General features: G+C 33.9%; 1 protein-coding gene across 10 annotated transcripts in view; it reads left to right on the top strand.

Moving 5' to 3' along the window:
• The first annotated feature begins 1,877 nt into the window (after positions 1-1,877).
• The window catches only part of LOC111062599 (fibroblast growth factor receptor homolog 1), a 66,469-nt gene continuing 56,014 nt past the window's right edge, over positions 1,878-12,332 (top strand). For 4 of the 10 annotated variants that reach the window (XM_039427413.1, XM_039427407.1, XM_039427416.1 and 1 more), the window contains exon 1: positions 1,892-2,055. The gene's annotated coding sequence lies outside the window, so the exon portion shown is untranslated. Of the gene's footprint in view, positions 2,056-2,124; positions 2,144-12,332 lie in introns of those variants that run through there. The other 6 variants (XM_039427414.1, XM_039427409.1, XM_039427417.1 and 3 more) reach the window with 4 other exon arrangements.

Below are 12,332 nucleotides of genomic sequence, written 5' to 3'. Positions count from 1 at the left end.
AAGAGAATCAAAAGAAGTGGTACTCGTAGAAGTCTCACTTTACCACTCCAACATTATTTGATGGACGACTACCACAAAGAGGAAATTAAAACAGGACGTGGACTGAGATAGAGACAGAGAAGCTCATATTCAGCGAGAGAGCGTAGTTATTTCTGCAGCCAACTGGCTTGCACTAAGTACAGTTGCAATTTGCAGTTTAAAGTGCATCGTCGCTGGTGGCAGAAACGCGTCCATTTTTCAGACGCCAGAACTTCATCAATTCACTATTAGTGACCCGTGGTGCCGTCACCATTGACGAAAATATTCTCAATTTACTCATCGCTGGTGCCTTGATCACACCACAGACCACGTGCTGAAATCAACACAACGGGGCTAGAGACCGCAACCACAATCGTACAGTTTATGAATTAAACATGTGTGCAAAAAGCTTTAAACTGTAAAGTTGACTGTATGAAAGTATGAATTGAGTGAAAAATATCAAACCAGCCGACACACTAGATCGTAACCAGCCGACACATCATTTATGTAGTCTACTTCCCCCTAAGTACATAAATGAAGAATAGTCAACATGATGTTGATGAATCAGAGTATAACAAACTGGAAAATGCAACACTACAGGATGCAACAAAGATGGAGTACAGGATAAAGATTTTTACAAAATTAGCTTTGCTTATTCAAATTGAACATCATCAATTATTTCACAATTTTCAAATTTCAGAAGCCTGAACCTGAATTTTAAAAGCAAAGTCCTGAAGTCTCAAGTTTGAGCCAAAAATTTGGAAGGAAGTAATTTTTAAGAGGTGAATAAGTAAGGCGATCGTGCAGTGAAATAAATGAGTAAGCATTGATAAATTGGTGAATGAGACTAATTGGACGGATGAGCCCGGCCAGTGTTTGACTCTTCACTTGATTCACTCACATTTTTCGTCGTTCTCTTTCCTTTTCTTAATTTCTTCACATAATTATCTCATCTCATACTCACCATTCTATGCCATACTGAATTTTATTTCAAAATTCCAATCGTGTACTTTATCATCTACGTCTTATACTCTTCAGCTTCTAGTTCTTCTCTTTTCTTTCCTCTATTCTACTCATCCTTAAAGCGCTCCATTTCCAGAAAAGAAAAGTATGAACTCCTATTCTCTATTATTTCATTCCAATCTACTCCTTCATACTTCTGTCTCACTTTTCATTATAGTTCTTACCATTAATTTTTTTATTCTTATATGCCTCCCTTTCCTACTTCTCCTCCTTATACGTTATTTTATATTCCTTTCTATTCTTATAATATTTTAACTCTTCATGAACCCAATCTTCTCTTTCACTTCCACTTCAGTTTCCTCACTGTCTGACTGTTCTTTTGTGCACCCCCATACTCTTATTCCTTCTCCTTCCGTCACTCCTCTACTCAGGTATCCTCCAGTTTTCTCTATTCCTCACACTACCTAACACTACTTCTGTTGCTTTCTCTCCTCAATATTCTCTTTTTATCTCATCCAAATATCCTATTCTATCAATAACATTAGTAATCAATTCCATTCTTAATTCTGTTGACCTGTTTTTTATCTGTTCATCTTCCCCCCTAATCTTCTCTATCATCATATTTCTTTTTTTCAATCTTCAACACTCCTGTTCTCCTACTTCTCTCTCTTGTTCAGTGAGGAGGAGCAGGCGAGCACACTTCTAGGAGTCTATCAAACTATCAGTTGAAGGCCAGAGGGTGCTTGTGCCTGCCACAGCTGAAGACTTTGTTGAATCTTTCCCAACCATGTGTGCAAGAAAGTGTGAGAAAGAGCGGAAGAACAAGTGAGAGAGTACGAGGGAGAATTTGTTTGTAGTGCTGGAAGCACCCCAAGTCTTGAGAGAGTGGTGGTAGTAGTGAAGAAGTAGGAAGGGTAGGAGAAGCATCAGTTTATTCAATTCAGTTTAGTCAGTGCCCGAAAGTGCTTGAGTGAGCATTGAGTGTAGTGTGTTGAGTGCCTTACACATAGGAACGCTCCCTTCACAGACACCGCGCTTCTTAGGATCAACCAGAAATTGACTTATCAATATCCTGTAAGTACAACTATTTCATTTTTATTTCATCCGTTCTAAAAGATGATATTAAATTTTTAGCGAATTCATTCTACTACGTAAGTCTTAGGTACGTAGTTACCCGCAAAAGTTCTTCTAAACATTTCGAACTGAGAATTGGTTATGTGTAGTTGAGCCCCAAAATACATTTAAAAAAGGTTCTATTAGACTACTCGTCAGAAAATTTTCTCATATTCATGTGAAAAACCAATTCTTGTATCAGAGGATACAATTCCAATCATGGATAATGCATTACATGCATGTATGACTCATGAATGAGAATGTGTGTGAATAAATGACTCAATGACAACACGGATTTTTTCTCTTATTAGAAATTATTTTTCCATATTAGTATAAAAGACTTCATTTTCTTGTTACCATTTTCTTGATACTCTCAATGTTTGACTTGTTTTAGAGCTTTGTTGTTGGTTTATTTTTTTTAAATTTAATTCTATTTTTGCTCGTTTGTAGGATTAATTTTCATGAACCATCGATTTTAAACAATCCTATAACTATTCAAATATTATTTTCTTTCGTCAGTGTAATTCTTGACAATTGGAAATCAAATCTATTATTGTTCTTGGAGCTCGGTGAAGAGAGTTTGCTTTAATCGACAATAGGCCTACTAACTTATGTCACTATCACATCTATGAAAAAAACTGTATGAAAAGAACTCCCAATTTACAAAACTTCTTGCAGTTTTTTGTTCCCACAAACTCCACTTACTTTGCAATGCTATACAATAACAGGATAGTAGTAGTTCATGCAAATTCTAAATTCCATACAATACATCCGATAAGCAAAATGTTCCAAATTCAACTAAGTTCAATCCATCACTAGACTATTAATCATCACAAGAATCAATCAACGTAGTAAAAATATTCTCATTAATAAAAACTATATAACAACTTGTAGTACCCTTTATTACAAACTTTAAAATATTTTAACGACTTGTTTCGACCATGAGTCATTTTCAAGTTAAAATATTGCTACAAGTTACAAGTTGTTATATTGTTTTTATTAATTTGAATGAAGTAGGCCATAAGTGAAGTGATTTTATAGAATCTTCTCATGTTTAACATATTTTGTACCATAATTTCTCATCTAATAATTGCTCAGGATTTGAGAAAGTGTAATATGAATGTATTATTATTGCTAATCTCTTTGTTTGGGAAACGGTCAAGGCTTATGAGATTTTGCTGGAAGCCAGATCGCTGTTTTCAATACTTCTCTACACAGGACGTATTCACCTTTTATCACAAACACGATATGCTCACATGTCTCAACTAAGTACTCTTTCATAGTTTATTCGCAACCTAGTTTAAAAATGAGCTGAGCTGTTGATCATAAAGAAACGAAAAATAGATTAATTTCTCAGAAGCAATACAACGTCATACACTATGAATGAAATATTTCCACGAAATGTTAGCTCTGCTACTCGTGACAATATAGTGCAAGTCCCTGTTGTGCCATATGGCTTCTCCCAGGTTCTTCAACCTTCTCAACTGTTCTCTGCCCTCAGTGTTCTACATCAAAACACTAGACCCTTTTTTGCTTCAGTTTTTCTATCTTTTCTCATCCACACACATAGTTTATTATTTAGTCTTGTCCACCTCCTTACTTAAAGGTTAGTCTTGTCTCCCTCCTTATTATTCTATTATATTTCATCACCATAGTCGTCAGATTGACATAAGGAATCTTGACAGTTCATCAAATGAGCTTCAGTATTTCTACCAGTTGAGGATGATAGAAAATGAATTAAAAGAGAATCGAACTATTGTAAGTGTTGGAATGTAATGATATAATGTGTAGTATGCTATTCTAGAATACAGGACATTTTTATTTAATAAAAATGAAGTTTCGTGGTCGCAATTTAGTTAACATTGCAATGATTCATTCTTCAACGTCAGAAATCCGCAATATAATTTAGAATTTTCATATTTCACAGAATAATCGATGACTTATGGAGTAATATTAATAAATATGATAATATTCTATGTAAAAACAATCTGCGATTCATGATACCTTGAAAATAAAAAATAAGTTTCAAACGTTAATATAATAAACATAGATAAGTAATTCTGCTTGAATTTCAGGGTTCGACTAACATATCATCAATGCAATCAATTCCATCACAGTTCAGACTGATAGAAATAATCAGAAAAGAATAGAATCATGATTAAAACGTTCAGTTTTACGATTTGTGACAATTGTTTCTTGTGTATTATCTTGTCTCAAGGAAGGAGGAAGAAGCGGAATAAGATTCTCATCATTATTAGATGAATCTGAGAGGAAAATTCCATCACTGCCAGAGACTATTGTTGGAAGTTAAGCGAAACTGCATTTATTCAATCTCAACAGAATAACAAATGGAAACTAACTTGACTTATTAAATTGTTTTTTTTTCAAAAGAGGAAAATCCAGGAGTATTGTAATAAAAAATACGTTCTAATGGTTTTCAATCGAGCTGCAGATTAGATATTTTATTCATCCACCTAACCGACTTCTAAAAAATGGATTGTCATTTTTGTTGTTACATCAATCTTCTCTTGATGATGTGGGAAGTGGATTAAGAAATCACTCCAATCAAACAACAACAATTACGTAGGAATTATCTGGGTAAGAAATGAATTCATCAGGAACTCATTTTCAGCACAATATTGTTACATTTCTACCTAAATCAAAATAAATACAAACATTATTCCAGCTTTAAGAATGTCATCTTGCTACTCCCCAATTGAAAAAAAAACTCCCTACTCAGAACACTATTTAGTTTGAGCCATACAAAATTGTTGAAGAGTGTTCTTAGTACCTGTTTGCTGCATCTAATATTGTAGTTTTTTTACTGATACCAATAAGTTGAGTTGAGGAAGTGAATGATAAATTTAGTAGAGTTATCTTGATTGCTTTTTTTCTGAATAGTGTCAAATCAGGGGCCATGAGTCACAAGAAACCTGTGCGAGAATAATAGAAAAGATGGTTCTGATTAATATGGGTTTCAAATCACCAAAATGAAACTTTGAAACTTTGAAAATGAAACTTTTGGTACAAGGCGTACCAAAATTACCTGGTTTTGTGATTTTTGTATGTATTTATCAACGTTTACATAGGTTACCCTCATATTCAATATTATATACTGTAATAGCATATTCACATAACCGCATCATAATAGAATATTTCCAGCATATGCTGTAATCGATAATCGATATGCCGTAATTCATATTATATTAGAATAAATTAAGGGTTTCAATAAAAGTAATTTTTAATCAGAGTGCATTACATTTCACACATACACACACCTTTCGTCCAATCAGCTATTCCACATTGAGAACAGGGAGAAAGATGGGCGCCTTATTTTTAGAAATGGGGAGCAAAGAAGGTGTACTAGAAAGAAGCGAGAGGGTTTATAATAGTTTTGAACGCAAAGTAAAGACGCATAGGAGAAACAGAGAAATACGGATGAAGTAGGTAAAAGAGAGATAGAAAGAAAGAGGAAACGAATGAGAATAGAACGGCAGGAAACCGAATGACGATTAAAATGGCTGCTGGTGGGGAAGGGATGAGAGTGAGGGGATGACAGTTAAAAGAGTTCCTTGAACCTAAACTTAAAAGCATTATATAAATAACAATATTTTCGTTGAAACAGTGAGGATATTTGTGATGTTTATTTCTTTCTATATTTTTCAGAATAAATCATGCCCGACAGTTTTTGGCCTCGGTATCAAAACTGAAATGAGAAATATGATTTATTTGGGGATGAGCAAATTCAACTCTAACGAGGCCTGCTCATTTGAAATAACATTGAATTCTGAATAATCGACCTAACCCCTACCTGACGACCTGACTAGTGACCTAACCCCTAACATACAGCCGTTAGGGCTATCGTGCATCTCTATTATTTATGCGTAATCGGAACCTAGGTGCAGGCCATGTGTAATCGGGCATTACTTCACATCAATACATATCCACATTAGAAAATATTGACTGGTGCTAGAATATACACCAACTCCATTTCTGAGGTGCTCCAACTCTATCTGAATAATCCTTGCAGTTGACAAAACTCAAGTAATGAGTTCTAAATAGTGTTTCATTTAATCAAATTTCTAGAAATTGACAATGTTTTTTAATTGAATCTACGAGTTCATAAATGAGTTCTATGTAATCAAGTTTCTAACATCATTCTGCTTTTATTGAGTGTTGTCATTACTCTACCATTCCCACATTGTTATAGCGGAAAGATGTTAAATTCAGTTTTGAATATTAGGTCTTTATTAAATACTGAATATAAATTTACAAATACACAATTATATGTATTAAATACAAAACGATTTACACTAAACGAGCCCTGGAAATTAAAAGTGACGCTACCAGGAATAACTTCATAAGAACTTTCGTCGATGCGTCTAAATTATTACGAGAGCCTGAAATTAACACGCAATGCCAGCGGCATTTCTTCAATAGCATTTACAATAGAAAATGTTACCCGATGTTCTTAAGTTATAGTTAGAGAATCGGGCAACACTACTTTTAGGCCTACACGTTCATTTAGTTATATGGTACAGACCTAACACTTTGGAATGGGTTTACTTTCATATAGGCAAACCTATTTCGACAAGAAGTCTGAAGAACCAATGAGCGGCAAATGCAAAAGGAAATTTGAAGGACCCTATTGTGTTTAGAAATTCATTCGCTTCCCCTTAATCCATCTCCACACTCTTCTGTCTTTGTTCAAGAAGAGAGAGTCGATTATCCACTTGTTCACGCATAATCCAAAGATCGACTCAACGCAATAAAAGTCTGATATTCAACTGCCACTAACCGACAAAGCAGAATCTAGTCAAAAGTCAGCTTTATTGCACATTTTATGATAACCAATATACATGATTTGTTTTTAGAAGTTCAAACTACTATGTTATATTTTTAGTTATAATTTCAAGGTTTTATCATTCACAGTTCAAGAAATCTCCAACAATCTTGAACGCTTCCAATATAGGTGATATGATACGAGAAACCATTCTATCTCCACTTAGACATTAACTGTTGATTTATTTTTATAATCGTATTCCACTCATGAGGTATTGTACTTCAGCTATTTTAGACCTACTATATAATACTATTTGTAGTTTATATAAATTTAGAATAATCTTTTCGATCGTGATTAAATGATTACTAAAAAATTGGTGAGACAATAATTTATGTTACCCATATTTCAACATTATACAAGTGAAGAAGAGTAGAAAAAAAATCAAAAATATTATCCTATAATTGCCTGTGTAATATAATACAATATTTGAAGCAGGTGCGAATCCAGAAGGGGGCGATCAGGGACTTCTCGGCTTCGTGACATAAATAACTTGGATATCTCAGCAACAATCTGTGATTGATTTTGTACACGAAAGTAGACTTATGATGCGGAGAGGCATTAAGCATTATAAATGTTACACCGTTTATCACAATTCATCTTTCACTTGCTGTTCTTTAATTATTCAGGGTGAAAATATCAACGAAGACAGAACAAATTGTTCTTGCTTCCAAATTGATTGTCATAGTCAACCAGGTAAAAAAAGCTGAAGATGTTTTGAACTGGTGTTGGATGTTGGGTCTGACTTTACAATAATACTTGAGGGCCTCTTAGCTTCAAGTTGAGGCTAAACGAGGTTTTACCTCTGAGTGGTCTGCATACATTTTCAAGAAGTAGTAGTATGGAGTATAGTGGTATGGTATTGTGACTTCTATTTAAGAAGACTATGTATGGGACAAGAAGAATTGGTGGAGAGCAATGAACAGATGAGCAATGAGAGTAAAAGAGATTCATATTTCATATTTGATAATAAGAAGAAGATGAAAGGGGAAAACAAAATGAGGAAACGTGAAGGGAAGGAAGAGAAGGATAAGATGAGAAAGATGACAGAAAATAGTATAATATGAGAAAATATTGAAATATGAAAAAGAAAACTTAGAAAGAGGCTGAGATAGTGGAAAAAACTGCAAGATGAATAGAAAAATTATTTAGAAGAAATGAAAGGAAAATAGAGCGAAGAAAGAGGAGAGAGAGCTAGCAATAAAAACAAGATAGAGTAGATGATGTTAGAACATACAGAGTAAAAGAAACAGTGGAAAAAGAATTATGAACTGAACAATAATTATTGTATGACCCATCAATTGTGCATAAATATCCTTGATTTTGATTGGGATTAATCTAAAGGTTATTGGTCTCAACTTCCAAATCAATTAAGACTGCGCATTATTATGAATGACAAGATTGAATTTTGTATCTGATGGTCCTGCATATTTTCATTACTAGCTGGTTAAGCAAACCATATGATAAGATGTTTTTAAGGAAATCTTGATTTTGTCAGCTGCTTCTGAGTCTGTAGTAACATTGACAATCAGCAATGTTGATATGAAACTCTATATACCGTACCTCTTGGGAAATAATCCAATTCAAAACATGGTAATTTATTATCAAGTTCAATTTTGGTCTGGACTGAGTGATACGGATGGTACTAATTTAATCACAGTGGTTATTCTCAGTTCAATAACTTCTAAAACTGAGACCATTGAATCTTCCACATTACTTTCAGGCTCTGGATTTCGATTTATTTTTATCGCCTAGCTAGATAAATCAAATTATTCCGACAATGCAATAAATCCAAACGACGCGGACAAATATTTCTCTGTCATAAATCATCACTCAAAAATTAATTACGATTCCTCAATAAAAATGATTTATGGCTCAATTGCATTGAGCCATTGAAGCACGCACTTTTAGTGGGCACTCACTGAAATGTTTGTATTTGTGGAACGTTGTGTAGAATGGCTGAATGAATAATGAATAATATTCTTAGTGTGTTTAGTTATATCATTGATTTCCATACTTTTTACATCCATAATTTTTACAATAAAACACTATACAACTCCAGACAATTCCATTACTGGCAAACGGATTCGCTCAGATCACAAAGCTTCTTATTACCTTCGGAAAGTTTATGAAAAGTGCCCTTTTGATTATTTAATTATTGATCGAAAAATCTTATTTTATCAAATAGAGAAATCAAATTTGAATTTATTTGTAGAATAAATCTCTGTTGATATTGTGGAACCCCTTAATGGATGGAACCATTGTTGAATATTGCCTAGGCCTATACGAGTGAAAACTCTTATCGAGTACTGATTCACGTTTTGTAGCTTTACTATCACTGTCACATCATTCACACTGTACAATATGACATCATTTTTTCCATTTTTGATTGATAAAAAAACTTCCAAACATTTGATTCAGTTGAGAAGTTTATTCTTGCCTTATTTTGACTACTATTACTGCACCGACCAAATCTGACTCATGACACTTATTCAAGGATTTGTCATTTGAGGACTTATCTAACTACTTTTCTCATTTGATTCTAATGACACTGGAAGTAAGTTGAAAGCCTCATAAAGAACACTCCCCAGTCCACACCACCATCCACTTACTAAATGATTAAAACATCTGTGCACGAACTACGAATAGAAGACATTTTTATTTCCAGCATTGTGAGCGACACATTTGGACAGTTAATTCCACGTTTGTGGCCAATAGACCACATTGACTGCGTTTCGTCTGCTCGCCCACATCTATTGTGGAAAGACAGTCTTTTGTAAGTAGGCTACAATCATCCCTCTCATTCAATCGGGCAATTGAGAGCATCCCTTGTACAGAATGACAATGAATTGACATGGACAATCCCTTCTTTATGCTGTGCTTGAAAAACGCTTGTAAGCCGCTTTCTCGTACATGGTTTCTGGTTTCTCACGACCTTTAATGAATCTAAAAAAAAAACAGCCATGAGTTTGCTAACGTTGGCGTAATAAGTATTACAATGGAAGGGGGATGCATCAATGAGAAGCATTATTAAAAAAATTAAAAAATGAATAAGGTCCAGTGTTTCACGATTGGGCTATCTCCTCCTACCAGTCAATTATTGTAAAGATATAACTGGAAAGTTTAGAATCTGATGTTTTTGATTACATTCGTTTTAGAATAATTATCAGATAAAGTTGCGAACATTCGATATGTTAATGCATTCCTTTCAGATACATTCTGTATCCAAACAGATACCTTTATCTGTTTTGAGTTTAAAAATTCCCTTTTTAATAACTCATCTTTCAATATCATTCGACATTATTATTTAATTCTCAACAGTTAAAAAGTGTGTGAAATAATATATACTGGCTCATATGCGTAATTAATATTGATATCAGAAATAAGGTATTATAACTCTGTAGTTTGTATCACTCATTGCATTCAAGTATCCTTAATTTAGTTGATTTGAGTTTCTCTCAAAAATAATTTTCAATACGCGAGCGAGCTAAACTCTAACATTTGTTTTCCTGGCACCCCTTGACTACGTACAAAACTAATCAATTCAATTCAGTATATCCAATTGAAACATTATTCCCATTCCAGCACATCCCATGCATTCATGCATCCAATACATCTATGCATATATACAAACTACCAAAATTGAAGAGGATATTGTGTGAATAAAAATTTCAGAACACTGTCTACTTTCTCCAAATCTATTCATTCGTTTGACTTGAAAGATCTTGAAAGACTGATTTTGAACGGATAGTGAGTTAGAAGCTGAGCAACCGGTTGGCTACTACATACACTGTTTTAGTGGAAGGAGTTCCAGACAGCTCTCCATTCATGGCTATCAGATGTCTTTTATGAATGGGACCGATACCTCGAACGGAAGAACAGCTTCTACTACAAGAAGTCCTTCGTGACTTGCTGCTTATGCGTTTCGTTCTGCAGCAAACTCTAATGAGCTTGGTGTTAATTAAGGAGTGATCTTCTTTGTCTCTACTCTGACTCCTTCATCTCCTTTTCCTGCTCTCTTTATCATTGTAGCTCCTAATGCGTAACATTCGGTTTACAAACAGAATAACAATTTTCAGCTTTTGTTCGTTCAGGCTAGACTGTTTGGGCTGCGAACAAGATGTAATGAGCACTCAGGACAAATTATCTACTTCTTCTCGTGTTATTTTTGAAAAATGAAAGTGGTCTAGATAATATCCCAGCTACAGAGTCCTATGGAATTCTAAGATAATGATTTACGTAATCAATCAAGTTGTTCATTGAATATAAAATTGATGATGAGACTTTCTTTCCATTATGTGATGAGTGTTCGTGTTGGGATTGACTTCAAAAAAATTGAAGTTTAAGACCGGTATAGCCTATTCATCACTAGAATCCATCACAAGGTTAATAAAGTGATTCAACTCATAATAACTGATTAAGAAACCTACTTAATCAATCATTTAAGGATAGTAAGAAGTACAACATCCAATTATAAAAGATTCCATTTTTGAAATAGCCCCATGGAGGGCACTTATATTGGTCTAAAAGACTTTAAGTAGCCAATGCTTGTTAGCTAATCATTTGAGTAGATGAATAAATGAGTTTGTTCAGGTTTTGACTAATATTATAATCAAGAATTTCTTTATCACATCCACCTAATCAGAGAATAAGGTATATATTTTGAGTGCTCAAGAGAAAAGTATATTTTACTTTTCGAACAAATCGGAAAGGAATAAGTTATTTTTTAGGACTAGAACTGGAAATTAAACTACTAAAATTTGATTCTCTTGTGTGTATCAAGAATAATAAATGGAGAAATAATCAAAGTAGAGAGTAGAAGGTAGTAGCTACAAGAATTAAATGAGGAAAATATACATTATACATCTTTTATGAAGTGATACCCAGAACATGAGCTATATTGCAAACCTTTTCTTTGTTTTTCGGATATAAGATGCATTGAATAAGAATAAATAAAAGGTATATTACGTATATAAATAATTACGTAACTTAACTCAGTTTTTATTGCAATACCTTGAAGATATTCCCTATGAACCTAAATATGAATTCTGTTTACATTCAGTTTAGTCCAGCTTCTTTCATTTTCACCTCTTCTTATTCTTCCACTTGCTTCAATTCTACTTATTTCCTTCTTCCTCATCAAGCTAATCCCACGAGCGCAACAAACTCTTTAAAATGCAAATATTGTACTGAGTACTTGTTCAATGTACATGCCATCACATTTGGCTCCTCTCAACTCTTAATAGCCGATTAAGCCCACGCAATTATTCAGATCAAAGTGCAAGATTGTTCTTTACTAACTGAACCCTGTCTCACCTCTCCTCTTACCTCCCCTCTTCTCATTCTTTTTTCAAATTTACTTTCCAAGCAGCACATTCTCATGTTATCCTGTCACGAA

The sequence above is a fragment of the Nilaparvata lugens genome, chromosome 4 (assembly GCF_014356525.2).
Source record: "Nilaparvata lugens isolate BPH chromosome 4, ASM1435652v1, whole genome shotgun sequence".
Classification (NCBI taxonomy): Eukaryota; Metazoa; Arthropoda; class Insecta; order Hemiptera; family Delphacidae; genus Nilaparvata; species Nilaparvata lugens.
Note: the sequence above shows the minus strand (reverse complement) of the source record. Positions and strands in the feature narration are given on the sequence as shown.